Below are 26,158 nucleotides of genomic sequence, written 5' to 3'. Positions count from 1 at the left end.
TTGTACAAAATAGCCACAGGTCATCTTTCCTGAAACATAATGCACAATATGTGCTGAAAATCATAAATTCATCAATGTTTAAGTTCCCATCATGTCACTGCTGATGGACAACACTGGTGCAAACTCAAGAAGTCAAAGACTTCTGTGATTAACTGTTAGTTAGTTCAAATCCTTCTTAAACAGTTCTTCTTCAAAGATGCTACATAATATTAACATGAAAAAACGTCATACCTGTAGGTCAGACATGTTGGCTTAACAAAACGTTATCAACTACTGTATTTCAATCAATATTCACCTTCAGGTCTCTGCAGGGAGATCTTAAAAGAAATCAAGTGAGACCAATAGCTGCCAGAAACTATTTAATGCTTGGAAGGTGATTTGTAGTGAACAAGCACAAAAAAACTGTTTTTAATTAATAAATATATTTTCATGCTTAAACAATTAAATGAGGAAGCGTAAATGTTTCTCCCTGATATTATTGATGGGGATAGAAACTCTAACAAGCACTAATGCTGCAACACTGCAGTTTACCGATCAATAGCACAATAAATCCACCAGCTGAATCTTCTCCATCATAAGAGACCGGAACACTGACTACTTGGTCTCTAATCGGCCCTGAAGCCTTTTGTGAACTCGATCGTGGCTTTATTGTTTTCTTTATTGGAGAAGGATTTTATAAAAGGAAGAAGGAAGTAAAAAGTTGTCAAACTATCTGCATCAATATTCACACTACGGCTGTGAATTTTCACGCAACTCTCACAATCCTCATCACCACAAGAGGAGGCGAGACTGAATAACTTTTCCACATTTTCACAGCAGGAAGTCAACCAGCTGTCCTGTTCGAAACAATAAATAAGATTTCACTGTTTGTAGTTAGGACTCATGAAACATGATGCAGATTTAGATCAGAGCACTTATTCTAAAGGTTACTGGGTCGAGGTTCAAAGGTGACGGAATAAATGATCAAACTTATCACAATCTACAGATGGTGAACAGCTTGCACGAAATACAATACACAATACCATGTTCAATACACATTATAAAACGGAAATGTCAAATCAAGCAATCTGATTGGTTCTTAGCCGTGGTATAATGAGCGTATATCACGGGTAGAATTGTAGTTACTTTTCACAAGTCAGTATCCCTCCGCGTCTGAGAAAAAGCTACAACCGTTACAGCTGTTAAATTACGTCTGTTAAGAAACAAACTTACAAAGCTTTACTATGTAAATAAGAACAGAGTTCCATTTGTTCGGTTGCTTTTATTATAAATAATATCAGCGTGAAATGACAATAATCAAACACGTACTATACAGGCTGGAACACAGACGTGTTTACAGTTCAATCTGGTTCCGGGTTCCGGTCGCGCATGCGCCAATACAAGGGACCGTCCATTTAGTATAGTACAGGGGTGGCCAACCAGTCAGAGGTTAAGAGCCAATAATGTTACTACGTTACGGCAAAGAGCCACATCATACACACAGTCACAGATGCGCACCCCCCCCCCCCCCCCCCTTCTCTCTTTTGTTCTCAGCCTTTCTCTGTGCTCCCTCACTCTCTTCCTCCCCTCGCTCTCACACAGTCAAAATTAAAATCTAAAACTTTACACACACACACACACACACACACACACACACACACACACACACACACACACACAAAGACCCTCCCTCCCAAAGACACACACACCCTCACACAGACAGACACACATAGCTCTGCTCAGACAGATTTATTGTAAATGTCACACACCATAATATTGAGAGAAATTGAATTAAACCTCTCCTACCAGTATTCAGAGGCCAGTTATTATCAACAATGAACATTGTGTCTCACACACAAACTCTCAGTAAAAGAAAAGTGAAAAAGTGTTTTATCTTCCTCTGCATGTTGCTTCTTTAAATTAGTGGGACTTTGACATTCCTTGCCTCGAACAATCCTCCTCAAACCTGGCTTGTATTCCGTTGTGGTCACTCGAAGCAATTCTTTCACGTGTGTGTCAGTCAGAGCAGATCGATACTTTGATTGCACGTGTTTCAGGGTAGATAACACCGACTCACAGACGTACGTTGACCCAAACATTGATAGTAGCTTGAGTGAAGCCTGTTTGACATTGGGATATTTTTTCCATTGGCACAGTTTTCCAGAACTCAAGGGTCCCTTCCCTCAGAACAGGTTTCAGTCTTCCTCAGAAAGTTCAATCATCTCTCCGACTAGCACATACCTATCAACCCTCCCGGTTTTCCCGTAATTATCCCGTATTTTTAACCTTTCAGAAAGAAAAATAGGCCTAAAAGTGTAAAGTGGCCTCCGGTACAGCAGACGGCAGTATTATGTTTAACTTTAGTTGAAAAACGTTATCCGCCAGTAAACACACAGAAGAAGAAAACAGGAACAATAACACAGAAGAAGAAGAGAACATATGATGAGAGTCACAGTGAACGGGAGATAGATGGAGACGCAGTTGTACCTGCCAAACAAGTTAAGACTTTATGCAAGTACCTGAACAAATGAGAGGAGACCTTCTCTTATTTATTAAAAGCAGAGTCGGGACAACTCGTGCTTTTTGTAAAGTGTGCCATTCAGATGTTAGCATCGCACACGGCGGAATAAGAGATGTTCACCAGCATGAACAATCGTCCAAGCACAAGCATGAGGCACAAACACACACACTGTCAATGACTTCATGTGTGACAAGAACTGTTTCAGAGGCAAACCAAGTGACCAAAGCTGAGGGAAAGATGTCGATGCTTTGCGTCAAAAATAATGTAGCCTTCAGCTTCTGTGGTGATTTCAGTGTAGCGGACATGTTTCCCAACTGACATCGCAAGGAAGTCCTCGTGGAGGAAACAAAAGCCACACAACTCGTCACTTATCAAATAAATTGATGATAATAACTCATCAAATAAAAAACATAAATCTTATAAACATGTCTGTACAAGTAATACATACTTTAAATAAACATGTATTTCCTGAATGTATATACCCGTCCCTTATGTGTTTACGTTTACATTGGTGGCTGACAGCTGTTAAGATATGGGCGGAGTCCGGCAAAACATTCCCTTATTTTGAAATTCCAATGTTGACAGGTATGAACTAGCGGGGCTTTCAAACAGTCCGTCTCAGCATTAAAAGGGTCGACGAGGAACGTAATCTGTGACCTTTTCAGCTGTAGATCATGGAACCGGGTCGCAAAGTTTTCGTGCAGGGTTTCAACCAATGTTGCATTTCGGCTTGTGCGCTTGCTTTTAGCAGAGAGGGAAAACTCGCCAATTCTCCCTTTTGAAGAAATGTTTTAAACAGTTTCCGTTTGTTAACACACGCAAATACACTTTGCACTAGGTCAGGCAGCATTTTTATATGAATATGAACTCTCCCACTCTAATAAAACGTCCTATGTTGGTCTTCACATTTTCACTTAGCTCACTCAGATGGTCAGATAGTGTTTACGCTACGATAGGTTTTTTCCCCCCTCGAAGGTGATTGGTTCTTGGGCCACATCAAAATTAGACGCACTGTCATGCTCTCATACTGACAGCACACATACACACACACTCATAAATAAAATTTGATATGAACTGAAGAGCCGCATGAAACTGGGCAAAGAGCCGCATGCGGCTCGAGAGCCGCGGGTTGGCCACCGCTGGTATAGTACAATGTTCTCTACTCTGGAGGAGAGGATTAATCAGTGCCTATCTCCAGAGAAAAAAGCCCCTAAAAGACGACATGCAGAGCTACGTGAAGAGCAGGTAGACCAAATGGAAAAAAACTAAATGAACAGAACACCGCGCTAGCTGTTAGCGCGCTAGCTGTTAGCACTATGTTTTGTGCAGAAGGCAACGGAGGGACTATTTTATTTTGAACATCATTATTTAATAATAAAAACTATTTAAATTGGAGTGTGTATTTTTCTTTCATATTGCCACACTTGGTAACCGTTTTATAAAAGCAATAGCTCACTTCAGACCGTGATATATGCTCATTATATCACAGTTAAGGGGGTTGTCGACCCTCTGCTTCGCGTCAGGCTGAACCACGCCCCTTAACTGTGATATAATGAGCATATACCACGGCCTTTCATGAGCTATTGCTTAAATATACAACATTCAATACTCTATATAAGAGCGCGATACTCTCAGACCAAACAGAAATGCATATGGCTGTGCACACCAGCAGTTGTAGTCTTCTGGTCTCTTCAGTGTGCCTCGGATTGGTGGACCGGAACAGGTACACGCCAATCACAACTCTGTCTTCATCAAGGTGGGATGAGAGGTATCGCTGCAACCAATCAAGGGTCACACATTCTACTCTGCATACATAATAGTGAAACAAGGTGCATGCATCCACAAAGTAATCCCTGCAGATAAATAAGGCCGTGGGCGTAACAATCAGAAAAAACTTTTCATGCTAATTATTTTGTTCAGCAGGTTTTTGAGTGAATAACTCAGCTTCCTTTGTAGTAAAAAAACAAAACACTTTCATCTAAAAATCTTAAGAGGCTTTCTGAGAAATAATTGGTGGTCGTCGGATTTCATGCCTTCATGTGAAAATGCAAACAGGGAAATACTTGTTGGGATATTCTAAACACAAAGCAAACATGACGAGACGTTTGAATGTTGTGGTGTTTCATAAATCCTGTCAAAATAAAATATATATATATTTAGTTGTCACCGTTCGACATCAAATTGGACATCAAATATAAAGTTACAGCCTCAATAACTACCTTCAGCTCGACCACACACCCACACACCCACACACACACAACTCTGTCCTAGAAAATGATATCCATGTGAAAATGTGACCCTGGAGAGGAACATGAAGATCTCCCAACATATTGGACTGTTGCTTAAATGTAAAATATGCATATGAGTGTTTAATGTATTATGCAGAAGTTGTTTAACATACATGCATGATTCAGATGTTACAAACACACATTGTGATAACCTGAGGTGACAATAAATTCACTTGCTAAGAAAGCAAAGATGAGTGTAGCTCAGCAGGGAACATCATCACTGATTTACAAATCAAAACAATGAGTAAATAATAAGAGACCTGTTAAACTTCCCCGTTCCCCTCAGACACAAAGGACAAGACATCAAAGGAAACAGGTTAGCTTCTATGTCACATAGCTTTAGCTTCTCAGTGCGTTCCTCTGTTAAAGCAGCATCTGTTCAGCTGGACGGACGATGTAGGCCGTTATTAATCTGCACTTCTGCACAACCAGAACACATGACTTCACACATCAATGTGATACACTTGAAAGCTTAAGCCAAAGCAGGTAAGTGGACCAATGTTTCCCCATTAACTACCTAGACCGTGGCGCTCGGCCATAGATTCAATTGCCCACCAGTTTCACACTTAACGGGTTCGCTTCACTTTCTCTGCAGGCAGAGACAGCGTAGCGTGATCGTCACCGGGGCAGACTGTCCTCAGTGCGTCAGCGCTGTGTCGATATCTGCAAACCACCTTACCCGTTATAAAAACACGAAGCTGTCTCTTTTACCATGCTTTGTAGGAGGCACCTTTCATATCTACGAACAATACACAGAAGAGCTGCAGACAGTGGGTGTCTGTCTGTCTGTCTGTCTGTATGTCTGTCTGTCTGGTATATAACCAATGTATTTATGATTAAATTAAGAACACAAATATCAACCAGAAATAGTTTACAAGAGCACAAAGTTCTCCATAGATCTAAACTCTTAATTCTGCCCTCAAAGTGCACCAGATTGATGTATTTAACTTTAATATGTATACAGTTTTCTTCCAGGTTTGGTCCACCCACCATACTCTCCCAGTAGATTTGATGTAATTGCTCCAGAGTCAGAGTCAGGTAAATCAGAATTTAAGTGACATTTTCAGCCTTATTATGGGAAGAAACTCTACTATTTTCAACATGACCTATATCCTCCTTAGAGTAGTAGAAATGAAAAGGTAACAGGAAGGCAAGTGCGCACACGCACGCACACGCACGGGCTGATTAATATTTTACACAATTTTATGACATTTTATTGACTAAACAGATTGTTTAACAGAAAGTATTGACAGATAATCTCCAATGAAAAGTTTAAACGTTTACACTTGAATTGTAATTCCTGTTGTGGGATTTATCATTTGAATGATATCGATTCCATAAATGTATATCTATGTATTTATTTGTTACATTTTGTTTTGAAAAGTTAGGAAAGCAATTTTTAGTCAACCCCGATGTTACCTTACTCATAAAGAATGATTCTAGTCTCTTCCGCACAGTAAGGCATAAAGCTTATTAATTCAACTCCGATATCGGCTCAGCACTTGGTATCGGTCGAAACCCAAAGCCCAGGTATAGGCATCAGGACTGAAAAAGTTGGATTCGCAAATCCTTACTCGAAACTGTAGTAAGAATCAGACGATGGTGTGAACAGTTTAGAGCAGGAAAGGCACTTCATCTGCCAGAGCGAAAGTATTCATACCCCTTCACTTGTGTATGTTACAGCCTAATTCCAAAATGGATTAAATAAAAAAATGTTCAACATTCCACACACAATACCGCATAATGACAAAGTGAAAAACGTTTTTTAGAATTTTTTGCAAATGTATAAAAAAAAAATATCACATGTACATAAGTATTCACACCCTTTGCTGTGACACTGAGCTCAGGTGCATCCCGTTTCCACTGATCATCCTTGAGATGTTTCTACAACTTGATTGGAGTCCACCTGTTCAATTCAATTCAATTGATTGGACATGATTTGGAAAGGCACACACCTGTCTATATAAGGTCTCACAGTTGACAGTGCATGTCAGAGCACAAATCAAGCCATGAAGTCCAAGGAATTGTCTGTAGCCCTCCGAGACAGGATTGTATCGAGGCACAGATCTGGGGAAGGGTACAAAAAGATTTCTGCAGCATTGAAGGTCCCAACGAGCACAGTGGTCTCCATCATTCGCAAATGGAAGAAGTTTGGAACCACCAGGACTCTTCCTAGAGCTGGCCGCCTGCCAAACTGAGCAATCGGGGGAGAAGGGCCTTGGTCAGGGAGGTGACCAAGAACCCGATGGTCACTCCGACAGAGCATGAAACCAAGATTGAACTCTTTGGCCTGAATGCCAAGCGTCATGTCTGGAGGAAACCAGGCACCGCTCATCACCTGGCCAATACCATCTCTACAGTGAAGCATGGTGGAGGCAGCATCATGCTGTGGGGGTGTTTTTCAGCAGCAGGAACTGGGAGACTAGTCAGGATCAAGGGAAATATGAATGCAGCAATGTACAGAGAGATCCTTTATGAAAACCTGCACCAGAGCGCTCTGGACCTCAGACTGGGGCGAAGGTTCACCTTCCAACAGGACAACGACCCTAAGCACATGGCCAAAGGAGTGAATTTGGGACAAGTCTGTGAATGTCCTTGAGTGGCCCAGGCAGAGCCCAGACTTGAACCCGATTGAACATCTTTGGAGAGATCTGAAAATGGCTGTGCACCGACGCTCCCCATCCAACCTGATGGAGTTTGAGACGATCTGCAAAGAAGAATGGGAGAAACTGCCCCAAATAGGTGTGCCAAGCTTGTAGCATCATACTCAAGAAGACTTGAGGCTGTAATTGCTGCCAAAGGTGCTTCAACAAAGTATTGAGTAAAGGGTGTGAATACTTAAGTACATTTGATATTACATTTTTTTAAATTTTTTAATACATTTGAAAAAGAAAAAAAAATTATGCGGTATTGTGTGAAGAATGTTGAGAAAAAAAAAAATTGAATCCATTTTGGAATAAGGCTGTAACATAACAAAATGTGGAAAAAGTGAAGGGGTATGAATACTCTCCGGATGCACTGTAATTACTGTCTCATATCATGGCATGGCAAGGCAGGGAGGTCCGGTAGTGAAGCGCAGGCCTCAGGACAGGATTCGTGATTGGCCTTTACGCCTGATTTGTGAGGACCGGACTCGGGTCACACAGCCCGGCTGCCGCAAACTGGTATTTTGGCGTTGTTGCAGATAAAGATTAGGCTACACTAATATTATTAGTATTATATTTGTAGAATTAGATCCAGTGGTGGCCAAAACTTTGTAAAGTCCAAAATCTAAATTTATTGAAAGATAACAATTTCCAAAATTCACAATGATTATCCCAATGTTGCCAGGTCCAAATTGGGCAATCTTTGAAGTGTTGCCGTGTGTTGAATTTTTTTGTCCGCTGGTTGGGTTGACGTATTTTACATGCAAAAATACTAGGGCTGACGAATTAGCGCGTTAATTTCGATTCATTTATCACAGAAAAAATAAAGCGACAAAAAAAATTAACGCAGATTAATCGCGCTCTTAGATGCCCCTTGACTCTTTACGTCACCGACGCAGCGCGGCCACAGCAGCCTCGTCATCACGATGGAGCGGATGATAAAACGTTACTTGGTCCAGTGAATGGAAAGTTTACATTAATAAACTCCCGGATGTAACTGTTGATGCTCAGTTCTGTGAGATTCCTGCAGCAAAGAATGTTCGAACCATCGAAGAACTTCAAGCTGAAATATCACCTCAACGCAAAGCACTTAGCAGCTAGCTCGGAGCTAGCTAGCACCGCCGCTGATGCTAAAGTGAGCAACCCGTCTCGTCATCTCTCGATCAGGCGTTCAGACGCAGAATGAGTCGGTCTACCTGAGACACATTAACAACTCCATCAGGAAATGTATTGCAATGGACTGCAGGTGGTAGAGGACAGGGGGCTAACGGAGGCTTTACACATGGCGTCACAGTGACACAACTTTTAAAGATATTGTGCAATGAAAGAGGTTATGCCAGATTTTAAATCGCACTTTATGTAAAACTGTTGGTCTGTGTTGTCTAAGATAATTGTAGCAAACAAGATATTTGAGAGTATTGAAATAAAACATGTTGACCAGTTCATAATGCTACTCATTGATTCATCTTCCAAAACCCATTTGAATATTTTGAAATGCTTCTCACAGCAAATATTGATATATATGCGATTAATTTAGATTAATTAATCACAAAGCTTGTAATTAATCAGATTTTTATTTAAATTGCATCACAGCCCTAAGAAATACATTAGTTAATTTCACAGCCACTCCTACTCCTTTTTTTTGTCCTTGATGCATTCTTTGTTTCTCTCCTGCGTTTTGTAGCAGGCTTGTTTCATCTCTATCGCTGTCTCCTCGACCTGTTCACCCCATGTCATTTGTTCAACAGTATCATTTTCCTGTATTTCACCTGCCTCTCCAACCTGTGTTTTACTGACTTCACAAATCAAAATCAAAGTTTTTGTATAGCCCAATATCACAAATTACACAGTCTCAGTGGGCTTTACAGACTGTACAGCATACGACACCCTCTGTCCTTAGACCCTCACACCGTACAAGGAAAAACTTTCTAAAAGAAACCCCAAAATTAAAGGGGGAAACATGTTAGACATCTCAGAGAGAGACTGAGGAGGGATCCCTCTCCCAGGACGGACCGATGTGCAGTAGATGGCGTGTGTACAGGATAAACAACATAGTACAAATACAACATATTTGACAGAAATTATGTATGGATGAATCCAGGATAATGTCAAAAAGGCTTCCCGGTGTCAGGCAGGACCAGGGCAGCAGGCGCCGCCACGATTCATGAATCGCACCAGGTTAGACACAGCAGTGGCGCGGAGAGGCTCTCGATCAGCTATTCTAGTGTGACAAGCCTTCAAGCCTATACTTCCTGGTTCACAATTACATGGGTTACAGTGTATGAAAACAGCCTTAAAAAGTAAGTGGAAAGCTGACCTCCATATGCAATACGTTACACCCAAGCCCCCAGGAAAAGCTCCGGACTTTGAAGCAAATTTTCGTAGTGTCCAAACTGTGACACTACTTCAGCATCAGTCACGTGAATCAATTTACCTATATGAACACTTATCTAGCCCTTATTTAAATCATACTGTCCTAAAAGTTGCAAAATGCACTAATATCCAGAATTATAATTATTTTCCCTCTGTTCATGTGACTGAGCCGAAACCGGCCGAGACGGAGCAGCGGGGAGGCGGGGTTTAAGGAAAGCGCTATTGTTCCGGGTGACCTTGGTCATTTTATCACTCGGTAGTCTAGTCTTCTTGGCTTCATGCATCATTACATTACAGTTCATTGAGCTGACGCTTTTGTCCAAAGCGACTTACAAAAGGTGCAAACAATCATGAGGATACAACTCCGAACAGCAAGAATCTTGTAAGTACAATTATCTTCAAATAGGTACAATCCTTTAAGTGCAGAACAATAGCTTCAAATAAGCCAAACCAAGTGCAACATACAGAAACAATAGAATATGAATTCAACTATTAGCTACAAATAAGCCAAACCAATATAAGTGTAACATACAAAGAACTGTTTTTTTTCTCATGGCCAAGGGTGCAGTCGAAACAGGTGAGTTTTCAGTCTGCGACGGAAGATGTGAAGACTATCTGCTGTCCTGACATCAATGGGAGGTCATTCCACCATTTTGGAGCCAGGATAGCAAACAGGAGGGTTTGTTTGAGGGGAATCTGGGTCCCACTCGCAGTGAGGGAGTGGCGAGCCGATTGGCTGATGCAGAGCGAAGTGAGCGTGCTGGGGTGTATGGTTTGACCATGGCCTGGATGTAGGAAGGGGCTGATCCATTCACAGCATGGTAGGCCAGCACCAGTGTCTTGAAGCAGATTCGAGCCGCCACTGGTGACCAGTGAAGGGAGCGGAGAAGCGGTGTAGTGTGGGTGTACTTGGGTAGATTGAAGACCAGTCGGGCTGCTGCATTCTGGATGAGCTGTAGAGGTCGGATGGCACATGTAGGCAGTCCAGCGAGGAGGGAGTTGACAAGAGCCAGTAGGGGACGTATCCTCCTGATGTTGTACAGAGTGTGTCTGCAGGAGCGGGTTGTTGCAGCGATGTTGGAACTGAAGGACAGTTGGTCGTCCAGTGTCACACACAGATTCCTTGCAGTCCAAGTCGGGGAAACAACAGAGGTGCCGATGTTGATGGTAAGGTCTTGGATGGGAGAGCATCACTGAGCAACTTTCATAGGAATGAACGGGAGCTCGCCTCTAAAGCTGGATCCAGTTCTCTTTATACCTCCATGGTGACACCATGTTCATCATTCTGGTTTCAGTCTTTCCACCAGATGTTGAACCTGCTGCAGGAATTGGCTCCAATTCAGTTTAGGGCGGAACGATTGCGTTTTCTTTTTATTGTAAGTTATGTGATTAACTGAGTCTTTACAAACTTTATGTTTAAATTAATGTTTAATCCAGCAGAAATAATAAAGCAGACCTCTAGCAGTTTAAGAAATAAACACAATAAAGGAAACCAAATGCTAAAGTCACCTCTAAACCACGATGGTTCCTTTTAGAATTAAAATAGTCTATTAATCGATTAATAATAATAATGAATTGTATTTATAAAGCGCCTTTCAAAACTAAAAGCAATCTCAAGGCGCTAGTCCATAATCAGCTAATCGTTTAAATTAATTAAAAACTCAAATCATCCTCTGGTAGTTTTAGATTTCACTACTTTCTGGCATTTAATAAACAATGATTCATCAATGAACCAATTAGTCGATTAATGAATCTTAAATAAAGAGTTTCAGCTCCATATGTAAACACATTTTTTTTTAAAGACAAAATACCAGCTTAATATGAATAAGTGCAACATTTATGTGCATCAGAGCATTTTACAACCTTTATGATTCCAGCAGATTTATTTATACAGGAATTATACTTTTATGCTTTGACCTCGTATAACTCTCCATCAGCTGGATATCATCAGCTCATAAATGTTTATGTCTGGCTTTAAAACCAAGACTGTAAAATCTATTTTGCAGGTAAAACGCTGGTAAATGTGAGTTTAACCTCCCTTACATCCAGTCAGTTTATGTGTTGATATAATCACACTGATATTACCTCCATGCAGCAGTGACTCAGTCCTGCAGCCTCACTCTGCCTCTGATGCCAGAAAGCATCAACGTGGACATTAATAATTCAATATCCTCCCCATAATTGGCGGTTAATTGGCGAAACAACGTCCTTCCTGAAGTGACGGCTGTGTTTCACCCCCCCATAATAAAAACACAATCCAGCAGCAGGGAGACGACCTTCAGACTGACTTCTCTCTTTGCTTCGCGGTAATTAAATGTTCGAATTCATCAAAGTACACGACGGCCTCGTTAACGAGAGTCCAATAAAAGCCATTTAAGGACAATTTAGTTTGTATACTCTGAGAATTGACTAAAATCCCTGATCAGGGTCTTATCTGGTCAGCACTGTGATTTTACCTCCAGGATTTAAAGAGTAACAAGGGCAGATGGAGCATGTCCAGGATAAATACTTTAGATTTATTTTAGTAATTTACATCCTGCACTTTACATATCAAAACACTACAAAACCTGGTGCCTTCAACACGTCGACAAATTCACATTTTTGCATCATCAAGGACAAAAAAAAAGAGTCTGTTTTTAGTTTTACATCATTTATGGGAGTTGTGGTTAAACAAAATTATTATCCACATGGTTCATAGAGTGTCCAAAGATATAAGTACCAGTGAGAAAATAACATACTGATTAAAGTCTGAAATTGGCCAATAAAGATCTTTAAACTGCTTTAAACTGAGCATTGTTTACCTTTAAAATAACCCAGAACACCACAAAACTAACATTACTTATTTAAATGACACCAGAAATACCCAAAATGTATCCAACAGAAACAGCTGATGAAATATAAAAACTGTTGCTGACTAATACTCATTCGATTAACAAAGTGTCCTGCATCGACTGAACTCATAAATCATCAGAATCATGAGAGAATCCGGATGTTCTGAGTCAATCCGACAAATTGGGATCAAAGCCGAACCAGGAATGTTTCTGATGGATCATTATTGTCTGAGTGAAACCCGATTCATTCCTGAGCCTTGTTAAGAACACTCCAAGTGAAATACTGGATCGGGCTCAGTTCTGTTTTTTGGCAGCTACTGCCGCTGAATGAGTCAGATCAGGATTAGAGGCCATAAATCTGTTGCCATCTTCTATAAAGTGGAGACTTTCTGATTAAAACGGTTTTTTTTTTATATACATGACAGTAAATTGAATATTTGGATTTTGGTTAAATAAAATAAGCAACCTAGAGACATTAACAATTTAAAAACTTGTTAAAAACTTGTTTACTCAGAGCCCACCACCAGCTGCTACTCTGTTAATCTCACAACTATCTATGGTCGGTTAAAAAAACAACCACAAATAGTTCTTTACCAAATACTGGACCAAACCATAGACTCCATATAAAAGACAAGGGTCAGGATCCAATAACCCCAAACCTTGACTTAGTTATCACTCCATGAACCTCAACTTCCACTCCAAACAGGAAAAGCCTCTTTAGTGAAGTTTAGGATGTTTTAATTCCTCATTTTGTCATGGTAAATTCAAAGAAAACACTAGGAGCCGAAGCACTGATGTGGGGCGAGCCTCAGTCCTGCAGACCCCCTTCAGACCACACACACACACACACACACACACACACACACACACACACACACACACACACACACACACACACACACACACACACACGGCTGTTTGTTGTTGTTGGTCCTGCGCGTGCTGATGACCGGGTGATTGACAGCCAATCAAGGCAGCCAAACACGCACGCTCTGTAAAAAACGACTAACGCAAACATTTTATCCCATGACGCGTAAAAATAAAAACATAAAAGCATAAAATCGACGCGTCCTGCATCTATATGCATTAACACGCTAACACTTCATAGACACACATGAGCACTGAAACGGAAAGAACCGGGCACGCATGCATGCACGCGCACACACAGTCAATCACCGGGAGGAGCAGACACTGGGGGTTTCCTTCATGAAACCGCCAGAAGAACAAACTCACCTTTCTGCGCCCACAGCTCCCAGGGAACAGAAGAGACTCAGAGCAGCCCGAACGCACAGTCACATTAATCCATAACAGCTCCGGTTATATCCAGAAACATGGTACCAAACGGCCGTAAAAAACCTCCTCCGGCACCGAGCCGCTTCCGGTATAAATCCACCGCTAGAGAGATAGAGAGATGCATTGACAGACAGAGAAAGAGAGAGATGGTGTGTCCAGACCGGGTCCAACGGCACAATGAGGCGTCTCTCAGCAGCACAGTGTCCCCGGCCCACACCACGCCCTCCTAGTTATCATTAAACACACCCGCAGCCAATCAGAGGGCGGGACCGCCGTCCCCTTACTCCACCCCTCATCAATTCAAAGTAACTGTATTCCGTTCCGGGAGTGCCGTACATTAGCCATTACTACTGAATAATGACGATAATTACAGAATGATAATGAAACATAATTGTTGAAAATGATTTCACGAGAAATTAAAGCAGCTTTTGTTTCCATCATATTGATGTTTCTTTTTCTCATCCATCAAAATGACTAATACATTATTATTTAAAAATGTAAATTTGAACTTTCCTTGTAATATTATATTATAGTATTATTATTTGATTACAAATATATTATAGAAACAGTCTTAGCTGAAAATTTAGTTCAAATAATTAATAATCGTCAAGATAATACGTTTTTTAAAGAATAAATTAAGCGAAACTCCACCTACTTTCCACATCAGCATGTGTTTCCAGGTGTTGGGGAGTTCTACTGCATATGTTTTAAAAGCCTTTCTAAGAGAGGGAGCTGTGTGTCAGCATCAGCATCTAAAGTTTGAAATTAAAATATCTAGAGGTGTGAAAAAAGTGTGACCTCTGTATCCCGCAGTTCAGCTCTGCTGCAGGCTAGAGCAACTTTTTTATCCATGTATCTTTCTGTTTTATCAGAAATCAGAAATCCTTTATTAGTCCAACGGGGAAATGTATCTTGTCACAGCAAAAGAACATATGAAGTAAAAAGGCAGTACACAATAAATAAATAGAATACAAAATAATATAAGTACCAAGTGGTTGATAGAAAATAAAGTGAATATTGCACATGGCAGTGATAATTGCATAGCAGTGGTGGAATAGTCTGTTCTTGGTGTGGGGGTCTACCTCTCTATCTCTCCATGTTTGTATGTTACACTCTGCAGAGAGCTGCTTGGTGGGCCAAACTCCGCCGAAGAGCGTTAACTTTATCCAAACGCACTCGTCCTTTCAGCTCGTGCAGTTTGGCATGTTTCGTGCTGTAATGATACTCGACATAATTTTTATTATTATTATTATTATTATTTCATCACTGCAAGCGCGTCCGCACAATTTGTGTACTTACACAAATAAATAATCGTTCACCTTTCTGTGTTTTACACTCGCCATGCAGCGTTCACTGATGTCAATGACGGTCTTGTTTAATATTTAAGTTTTTTACATGACATGACCATGTGATGACACGTTCCGCTCGTGTCAGGGTCCTTGAACACAACAATAACAGGAAAAACAGTCCGTTTTTTGTTTTGTTTTTTTTCTAGTTTATTTTTTTGCGTGTGTTTATGAATTACCTCGAGGGCCGGATGAAATGGTCTCGCAGGCCGTATACCAAACACACAGCATTTGCTGAAAAGTACCGAGCTGGAGAAGCGGGAAAAAGAGCGATTTCTGAACTGCTGCTGAAAGCGGAGCAGAGCACATATACTTTCAAGAAATGGATGAAATCTTCAAACTTAACTAGTGCTGCTAGTTTTGTGACCGCTCAGGAGATAGTAAGGCGTGGAAAGCCGTTCACAGATGGAGAATACATGAAAGAAGCATTCCTAAAAATATCAGAGCATCTATTTTCGGATTTCAAAAACATTTGTGAGGCTGTTGTGAATTGTTCAAAAGCCAAATAAATTAACACCACACACTGAAACAGACATAAACGGACATAATTAAATACAAACTGGCCTATTTTTTAAGTTTACTCTTTTTAAGCTATTAGACTGCAGCTATATGTCTAATTTATTTCAAAGTAGGCCTAAACATGCTAGTTTTTTTTTCTTCATTTTCTCCAAAAGAGTTTGGTGTTTTCCTTTGTTAACCACATAACGTTTTCAGAGAGGTTGTATCTTGCCCTGTGTTGTTTACAGTCCGCCATGATGGAGTTGTTTCGCAATGCCACATATGTCAGGGTTTTTGGACTGCAGTTCCTCTTTTGACCATGTGGGGTCGCCACCATTCATTTCTGTGTGTCATGTGCTTGTCTTTATTGTTTCATTGGTTGCACCTGTTCCTTGTTTGCTAGCCTTTATAAGCTGCCTGTTTTCTTCTGTTCATTGCTGAGTCTTGATTTGTTGCCGGAGGCCAAGTTTGTGAGTTTTGAGCCGTCTCTCGAAGTGTCCGTTTTTGTGCCCTTGTCTCGAGTTCCTTAGTTAACTGCCTTTTTACTCTTTAGCTCTTGAGATCCTTTTGCTGCCTGCTTTTCGGATATCCTCTGTTGATCCTGTTTTTGCCCAGACTTTACCTGTTAGTTGTCTGGAGGTATTTTGAGTTTTGTCCTGCCACCTGTTTGCTCTAAAAGTAAAGACTCCTTTTCTGACCCACTCCAAGCCTGTGTCTGTCTCTGCATCTGAGCCTATCACCCCTATTCCCAACAGACCCTGTCAATATCGTTCGAAAGATTAGAGTCTCGTCTATTTAGTAAGCAAAACGGTTTTGAGATCACAATCACAACAGAAAGTACAGTAGGCATGTCACACTAGCAAGCAAACTCACAATCAAAACCATAACTTTGAGCCAACTCACCTATGAAGTCTCATCATATTCCTGTAATCAGTAATAATCCAGCTGTTGAAATCAGCTGATCGATGTGTAAAATGTTGTGATTATACACGGCAAAAACTTAATATCCCGCGCATTCAGCACTGTTTTGACGCTTCTAAGACGGATGCCGAACTCTGACCTTTCGATTGACACTTAATTTGAGCCAATCGGAGCTTCCATGCGTTATCTACAGCCATCAAGAGCCAATGAGTGTCAACTTGATAAGGAAATGCCAGCCCTCTTCTTTTGTTTACAGACTGAGCCAGCAGCAGCCGAGTCTACCGTTGACTGGCTCTGGACTATGAGGGCCTGTCCGTCAGCTCAACACGTGGACAACATCCTTCAACTTCTGCCCCTCTTCCGAGGAGGCAGGTCTTTTCCCTACATTCTGTTTCTCTTGGGCAAACGGAAAGCTGCCTCAGCTGTCGTTCCCTTGGGCTTATTGTCACTGTGCCCCTTGCAGAGATGGCTAAACGGCCTCTACCAAGTGCCACAGACACAGGAGGGTCAGGGTGTCACATCAGCGCCTCTTTGCTCTATCCCCATGGAGGGAGAGGGCATATTTGTCAAGAGGCGTGCCCATGGGTTCTGTTCCTTCACGCAGAGACCACAGATGGCAGTCTCTCTGGATAGGGGGCAGTGTGGCAGAACTGGACGGCTCGGGGGCTTTCCACCCCTACCTCTTCCATCTTACCAACACTTCTCAGAGTGCTTCGACAGAGCCACGGGCTTCTTCTGGTGGCCCCCTTTTGGCCAGCCAGGACTTGGTTCTCCCTCCTTCGGGACGCCCTGGCATCTCCCTGGCAGGAAGGACCTGTTGTCACAGTTGGAGGATCGGATTTGGCATCCTGATCTCTGCCGCCCTAGGAGACGGGGAAGGTCAAGACTCTTGTGCCCGGTGCGAGCCCTCAGAGCCTATATCGGGGCTACCACATGCATTCGACAGTCTGAACAACTCTTTATCTGTTACTGTGGTCATATGTAACTTTTATTTTCATATAGTTTGTTTACAGCAGAAAATGTATATATGTCTTGTTAAAAGACACTCTTAACGTAGTTATTGAGTGTCAGAAGTAAGGGAGGTCACAGACGGAGGAACAACATCAACATTGGTGCTTTTCCCTGCAGCCTGGAGGTCAAAGGTCAGAGATGATCAATGATTCTTTTCTGAAATCTATTAAACCATCAGAAAAGGGTTTAAGGGCTTAACTACAGCAAAAACAATGTGATGGCAGAATGGGCACTGGGAAGGCTCCCTGCCTCTACTTCTTTTTCTGTATTCACCATCATTAGATATCATGTAACCAAAGACAGAGTATACTATAAATATTAAAACATACTATGTACAAAGAGTATGCCCAATGCAATTTGAACTCCCTCTACAGCACCAACTAAAAGTAGTAATATTAAAGCAGTCCTCTCCTGATTGCTCTTTATGGCTATAAAATGATTTCCATGCGGAAACTTCAATTACATTTCTGCCTGACAAATTGAGTTTGTTTCTCTGCAGGATCATAAGAGCAGAGTGGAAAAAGTAAAGGAGACACTTCACACGCAGCGCTGTGATTACAAATCCCTTCTGTACTCAGCAGCATCTCTGTCTGTCTGTCCACTGTCATGTCTTCCTGGCGGTTTGTCTTTCCTCCTCTCACTGTTAATTAAACACAAATTACAGGATATGAGGACTGGTGAAGTCTGGGGAAATAAGCTTCTGAATATGCTTGAGTTAGCGTTCCTTTGCACCTGATTAAAATGATGCCTGCATCTTCACTCTATTCTCTGCAGAATTTACATCTTCACGCCCAAATACTGAGCAGACAGAAACCAGCTGCTCTCTTTTAAAAACTAGTGACACTGAGTTTAGGATCCGTTTTTTAAATGTGGCTCACCTAATTCCAGCTAACATGCTGCTATCTTTCTAAAATATTCCTGTTTGATCTCATTTATTAAAGCAGTTTGAGGATAGATTTTTATAATTGAATAAGGGTGTGCTCTTATTTTGAAATAAAGGTTATACATGAGTAGAGAGTTGAAACCATCACCATGGCTGAGTGCAGATCATGTGATTAAAGTGACTTTAGGCAAGTGTTAGGAATCCTTCCAGTATGCACTGGGGAAACACATTCTTTCATTCTTCTTTCATGCTTTCTTACATCGTTACTGATGTCATTTTGTTGACCTCCACGATGTTCCCACACTGCGATCACTGATAATTAGATATTAACAGTGAATGTGGTCAGACTACGATTGATGATGCATGCTTGGCGAGGTTCCCAATGGACATGTAAGAGACTTTTCAATGATAATCATTAGCCTGCTATGAAAATTAAACATTACTAAAATCTCTTTAAAAGCAGCTTTAATTGCATGAACAATTTTCAGCAAAGTAAATTATGCAGTAAATCTTTTTAATTAAAGTTTAATGACATAAAATACCATATGTTGAAGCTCCATTTGTCTTTTAACAGTGAGAATCTTACAAGGTTCATTTATTTGTTCCCTTGTAAATATACATTTCCCTCTGGATTAATAAAGTATCTATCTATCTATCTGTTATTTGACAACAGAGTTGCACAATTAAATGCAAATGTCCTTGGGCAACATACTGAACCCCAAATTGATCCCGATGGCCAACGGTGTGTAAATGTATGTGTGAGAGTGTGTGTGAATGGTTATCACTACTGACGAGCTGATGTGCACCTTGTATGGTAGCCACTGACTGTATGAATGTGTGTGAAGGGGTGAATACTAACATGTGTTGTAAAGCGCTTTGAGTGATCGCAAAGATCGGAAAAGCGCTAAATAACTGCAGTCCATTTACTGATATACAAATCCTTGGCTGTGTCTCAATTCATGGACTGCAGCCTTCGCAGGAAGTAGCCGGTCTTTGGAGGCCAGGATCTCCGTATACCGCGAAGGCTGAACCGAGCGGTCTACGAAATGAGGCGGTCCGGTCTCTGGGGGACTTCCTGGTACGTCACCAGTTGTTCACGCCCTACATTTTCATAATTCATAATGCTTTTATTTTTTTATTTTCAATCATTATTGAAGATATGTTTTATCACCGGCGATAATGTATTTTAGATGATGCATCAGGAGACACCAGGGGTATTATTGTGGCAGCCCATCCAAGTCCAGCAGCAAACTTTATCTGTATATAGTGTAAATGTTATATTGGTTTATAATACTTTCTGTTTATAATAATCATTCAATAATTTTCTTTGTTCGATCATTCATTTCCATTCATTGATGGATAATTTTCTAAATTAGACAATCCCTTTTCTAAATTAATAAATCATATGTACAAAATAAATCCTTCCTGAACCTTGAAATCAATTAAGTTTTCATTACTTTTCATTTATAGTTCATGTAAATTAAATACACAATATATTCATCATTACATATATTATTTATTTAAATTAATTTACATTTCATTTGTCTACAAGTTTCTCCAGCAGAGAGAAGAGTCTGTCCATCCTCTCCCTGCTCTCCATCCTCTCCCTGCTCTCCTCCTCTCCCTGCTCTCCTCCTCTCCCTGCTCTCCTCCTCTCCTCTCTTCTGCCTCCGTCTCCTTCTCCCTAAAACAAAATGTTAGAGCAAGTTTAGCTATACACCACTAAACAAAAGCAGATTAAGTTGCAAAATAAGTACACATATTATAAATAATAAAATATGTATAATCAATCCGATCCGATTGCACTGGACTTTTTAAGTGATATTCAACTGTCAGAAAACCAAGCAGGTAATATGAAGAATACATTATCTATACAAGTCGCCACAATCTATGTAAAATATAAATCAACATTTACAACTCTTAGGTTTTGAAAGTTAAGGTCTTAAAAGTTCTACTTTAAAAGGCTAACTTAGTTTGAATGCTGGCAGCCAAGCAGCAGCTCCTAACAGCTGCTGAGCAGCTAGCTTAACTAGCATCGGCGCTAACGTCCCGTAACTTAAACGTCATTTTAGCGAAAATTATATGTTTTAAGGTCCTTTGATTTTAGAACATTTGTATCGTTAGCTATTCAAATGAGTTGAAACCCAATACTTACATTTAAAAGTTGGTGGAGTGCAGAGAATGAGGAAAGAAGCTGGTCTGTAGGCTGGGGGTACAACAGCAGATACTTGCTGTTGATGGGTTTTAATATAGTTTGGGCTTTGCACAGGCACCTCACTGTTATCACTGATGGTTGGTAGATGGGTACCAATAATGTTCTGGGCGCTTTTAATCACCAGCTGCACAGCCCTCCTTTCCTGTTTGTTTGTTTGTTTCCAGTCAGGAATTTTGCCTTGATCAGTTTGATGAAAATGCGGCTGCACCATCATCCTATGTAGTCCGATTTCCTTCAGATGTTAACAACGAATTGCACCACATGTATACAGCCCACATTTGAAAAAGCAGCAGCACTGCAGCCTCACCGAGCCACCGCACAATGAAATGCATGAAATAAATAAATGTATGAGCGTTTTCATTCCACCCATTGACTTCTGTCGTCTCTTTAATCTGTATTAAAACAATAAATCAGAGAGGTTCAACCCTTCACGGCTGAAACATTTACGGCTGCAGAGACTCACAGCAACAAACTGTCATGAAACACTTTTAAAAGGAAAACCTTCATCAGATCCTATGAGAGTTCCCATCCATGCCTCACAGAGAGTTAATAAAACACAGTGTCTAAGGAAATATGGCCACACACACACACACACACACACACACACACACACACACACACACACACACACAGTCAGAGGTGCTGAGCATACTCTGGATAAATGTGTGAGAGGAAGCTGCCATGAACATCTGGAAAACTTTGAAATAACATATTCATGTCACGTTGAATCTTTGTCTCTGCTGGACACCATACTCTCCCCGTGACCCTGAGTATGTCATATTAAAGCAAGGTAAGGCCTGTGTGTTGGGTAGTGGCTATGATCAGGATGTGAGTTAGCAGCTCTGAGAAGCTCAGAGCTCCATCTATAAGAACAACAATCGAGAAAGTTGTTTATCATGTGACCAAAGCCATGACCATCCGAATAAAACGGATGGGTAGAAACGGACCCAAGACCCAATGAATTAAATTATAAACACCTGTCTGTCAGACTGCCCAACTGTTAGCAAGCGTTCACACCAAAAACAAGCCCATGTCTGTGTTAATGGGAGCGTTTGTTTTGGTCGTCAATTTAAAACAGAGATCCTAGATCTCACTTTGGACTCGACAGGTAGCTGATTGAAAGCTTTGGAGACCAACATTAGCCTTCAGTTAAATTCTGCTGCTATGACAGACATCAACCAATCAAAAATATGACAGGAAAAGACACAGACAATGCTACCTAGCCCGACACTTTGTAACCTACATTTATAGATAGTTCTGGGAGAAACACTCACACAAACCAAAACATGCTGCAATTCATCACTTATTCGCTACACGATCTGACAGCTTCCAATACATATCGTACAGTCTGACACAGAGCGCTGTAGGAATGAGTGCTAAAACAAAACAAGTTTTTGCACTTCCATTTCCCCCATTTCTTGAAATCAATGTTTTAAGGGGGTTTGATCACAATATGTTGTGAATATGTTGTGAATTGAAAATGATGAATTCAGAAGTGTAGGACTCCTGCCAGTACAGCTCAGAGTAGAACAGATGCTGCATCATACGTTTAATATTATCAATGGGTATGCTCCTCAATATTTGTCTTCTCAGATAACAATGGTCCATACTCAGCATTACTATAATACCAGGGCCAGTGTTAAAGGGGCTCATGGAAGTCAGGTTAGAGCTAGATTTGCAGTATTTTACGTTGAATGTCTTGTGCTTGTCACAAGCTCGGACACAGGGAAGGAAGACTCAAAATGCACGACTCCAGAAACAAACGTAAAGTGTAAAATAAAATACTTTACTTGAAAACACTCACAAGGAGGATATACTAAATATTCCACAAACAAGGCTGCCACGCTGTTTTATTTCACATGGATATAACAAGACGAACTGGCACAAGACAAGGGAGACAGGACTATTTATACAAGAGGTGAGTGGGCACGGGTGGAAACAATCAGGGGCGGGGAAGACGCTGACGATGGCGGGAAACACACAAAGACAGGAATTAAAGGGATCTGGACTGAGAAACAAGAGGTAGGTGTTATCCTTTTGATACTCTTGTTTTTTTGTCAAACAACAATCAATCAAACAATTATAAGTGTCTTTAAAAAGGCGATTGCTCACAAGTGTCTAAATGAGACTACTAAACTTCATCATATCGAACACTAGTGTGTGACAGCTGCCACCTTTAATTTCTGCACAGTGGCGGTTTTGGGGAGGGGCTGACAGGGGCCAGTGCCCCTTTTACACTGAGCCTGTACCCACCTGTGGGAGAAATTGAAGAAATTAGCAAAAACCGAAAAAGAAGCACTGCACTAAAGACTTTTATTGTCATAATGTTAAGATTTTGGCCTTTATTTATTTGATCTGTTTGCTGTGGTTGCTGTGGTTATGTGTTAAGTTGATCATTTAAAGGTCAGACACACCTGTCCTGCCTGCTCAGCTGTTTCCTATCTGCTCAACAGCAACAGTATAACTCCTCCGGTTCTCCAGTCACTTATCGCCAGGAGTGGTAAACACTCGTTCTGCGCTCAGTGTTGGTTCTCTTCTTAGTTTACTCCTGTGTGAACTTTTTCACAAGGTGTTTTCCCTGTGCTTTCAGGATCACATCTCACCTGCCTTCTGACCTGCCTGCCTGCTCGCTTCCCCGACACCCTCTCCAGCCGGTCCGGCTCACAGCCTCACCTGTCTGCCCTGCTACGCTCTGGTCTCGCCATCGCTACATGCTGCCACGCTGTTCACATGCTCATTCTGGTGTTTTTGTGGATGATAATACAATAAAGAGATCTAAACTCACCAGTCTAACGCTGACTAGTACTTCCACTTTAAAATAATGAACTTATTGCTGTGTGTCATAATCATATCAGAGTTTATATTGGTCCAAAGCTAACATGGGTGAGAGTAAAACACAATATTCTTCTTTTATTGGCTCAATAATAGATTATTGTCTGTAGATATGCACTGTTTAATGATACAGCACAACAGCAGACACTTACTTTATTTATATTTTGTATCAATATATAATATATTATTATAGATTAAGCCACCAGCAGTATATACAGTAATTAAAATAAGCTGCAACATTAAAGTGATGAATAATATCATAATCATAATTCAATAACATATATTCTATTCTGAAATGGGCCATTCTCCATAATGAAAACGTTTACTTGGTGTATTAATATTTTGATTCTTTTACTTTTGTACTTTTACTTAAGTAAGATTTGAATGCAGGAGTTTACTTTGATTAAAGTATTTTTAAACAGTATTTTGCTACTTTTACTCAAGTAAAAGATGTGAGTACTTCTTCTGATTATCTGATGTGTTTGCAAAAGGGGGGCCTGTGGCCCGTTAAGAGCTTCTAAAAGATCACTGTAACACTAATGTAGTTACATCGAAGTAGTTACCACTGAATGGACTGATTGTTTCAGCTCTACTTATAAACTGTTTGGTAGTTTTATAACAAAACATCACATTTATAAACTCTTCACATGTTTTGTGTGTAAATTTGTGAAGTAATTAAAGCTGTCAGATAAAGGAAGTGGAGTAGAAGTAGAAAGTAACACAAAAAGAAAATACTGAAGTAAAGTATAATTACCTCAAATTTGTACTTGACGAAATTTACTTAGTTACAATCCACCTCAGACAGTTTGCTGCACTAGAAAAAAAAACAATGAAACCTTTATTTACATTAGAAAGAGATTTGTGCTGCACTGGCAGGACAGTATTACAGGCCAAAATGATTTGATAGGAGGAAATGTTTTGTGTGGAAGAACATTTATATAAAAACCTAACAAAAAAATAAAAATAAAACATATTGTAGTTAAAGGGCACAACACCTTTGAAGGCCATTTGAACAGTCTGGACAAAGATCACTGACAAATGTTAACTGGAATTGTAAATATTAATGATACTACTCTTCATCATTAGATTTACAAAGCAGCAATAACCAGATCCTTCGTCTGCTGCTGGAACTTTGATCCATGCTGTCATCACATCATTCTGTACTAACATCAAGTTCTAAATAAACTCCAGAACATCCAGAACTCTGCTGCTCGTCTGCTCACCCACACCAGCTCCCGTGAGCACATCTCCCCTGTCCTCCTGAACCTCCACTGGCTCCCTGTTCCACAACGGATCCATTTTAAAACTGACAAAACATCTCCACAGGGAAATATGAATAATAACCTGCAGTAACAATTTACATTTCAAAAATATGTATCATATCTCTCATTGAAATTGTGTTTGCTGATTGTTGCTGACAGAACGGCTTTAATCACACGTCTTCCTCACAATCCTGCGAATAAGCTCATCAAATATTCAGAGGACGAATCCAATCAGACCCCTTGCCGCTCACTCCTTTATTCTCTTAATCCCCCAACTTCTTCATTATAATTCAAATCCTATTTCAAATCAATTCAAATCAATGTGTTTCTGTGTATTGAGGCGTAAAGTTGTGTGTGTTTGTGTAACTAACATAATTTAAATCAGATCACACACCTTTGTGTCTGCAGCAGCAGGTGTGTTTGCGCATGTGTGTGTGTGTGTTCACAGCAGCATCTTTTGTGTTGAAGAGTCACCTTGAGCTGAGGAGCTGCTGTCGTCTGATCCAGCCTGCAGCCCTGCAGCTCATGAAACCTCATGGACATTTAAAAATATTACATATTTTATATGAACAAACAAATATAATAACACCAAAAGCATATTGTTTATGAAAATTGTATTTCTTCCCCTCAAATGAATGGTTTTCTAATCAAATAAATGATACCAGTATTAAGATGAGTAAGAAATATTATTATATTATAACGATCAGAGGAGAAACTCTGGATATTCAGTTATTGGACATTTTCAAACAGAATACTAGAGTGATAGTCAATAAAATTTGATTAATAGACGATAATATCAGATAAAACTTTATTTATCCAGAGGGATATAGCTGTGCAGAAGAATGGGAGGAGTGCAAATATAAAACCACACAGAATACATATTGCATTCTTGTTAAAATGAGTGTCTCTCTCTCTCTCTCTCTCTCTCTCTCTCTCTCTCTCTCTCTCTCTCTCTCTCTCTCTCTCTCTCTCTCTCTCTCTCTCTCTCTCACACACACACACACACACACGCCCACAGATCAATACACCTTACATATACACACAAAGACTCGCAAATATATTGTAACATACAGCAACATCCCCCCTTCCTCTCTCTCTGTCTCGCTCTCTACTGTCATTTTAAATCTGCTGACTCGCTCTTCCTCCTCTCAGGGTCACAAGCTTCGTTGTGACTCAGCAGATAGTTTACCCGGTGAGTTATCAGAGTCTTCATTATCAGGTACATTGACCAGGATGCTTTTTGGTCAATACGCATCATGG

At 40.6% G+C, this 26,158-nt stretch overlaps 1 protein-coding gene across 3 annotated transcripts in view; it reads right to left on the bottom strand.

Moving 5' to 3' along the window:
- LOC115015499 (semaphorin-6D-like) overlaps nucleotides 1-14,107 on the bottom strand; it is a 145,108-nt gene extending 131,001 nt beyond the window's left edge. For all 3 annotated transcript variants that reach the window (XM_029442867.1, XM_029442866.1, XM_029442868.1), the window contains exon 1: nucleotides 13,871-14,107. The gene's annotated coding sequence lies outside the window, so the exon portion shown is untranslated. The remainder of the gene's footprint in view (nucleotides 1-13,870) is intronic.
- Between the last annotated feature and the right edge of the window lie 12,051 nt (nucleotides 14,108-26,158).

Source organism: Cottoperca gobio, chromosome 11 (assembly GCF_900634415.1).
Source record: "Cottoperca gobio chromosome 11, fCotGob3.1, whole genome shotgun sequence".
Lineage (NCBI taxonomy): Eukaryota > Metazoa > Chordata > Actinopteri > Perciformes > Bovichtidae > Cottoperca > Cottoperca gobio.
Note: the sequence above shows the minus strand (reverse complement) of the source record. Positions and strands in the feature narration are given on the sequence as shown.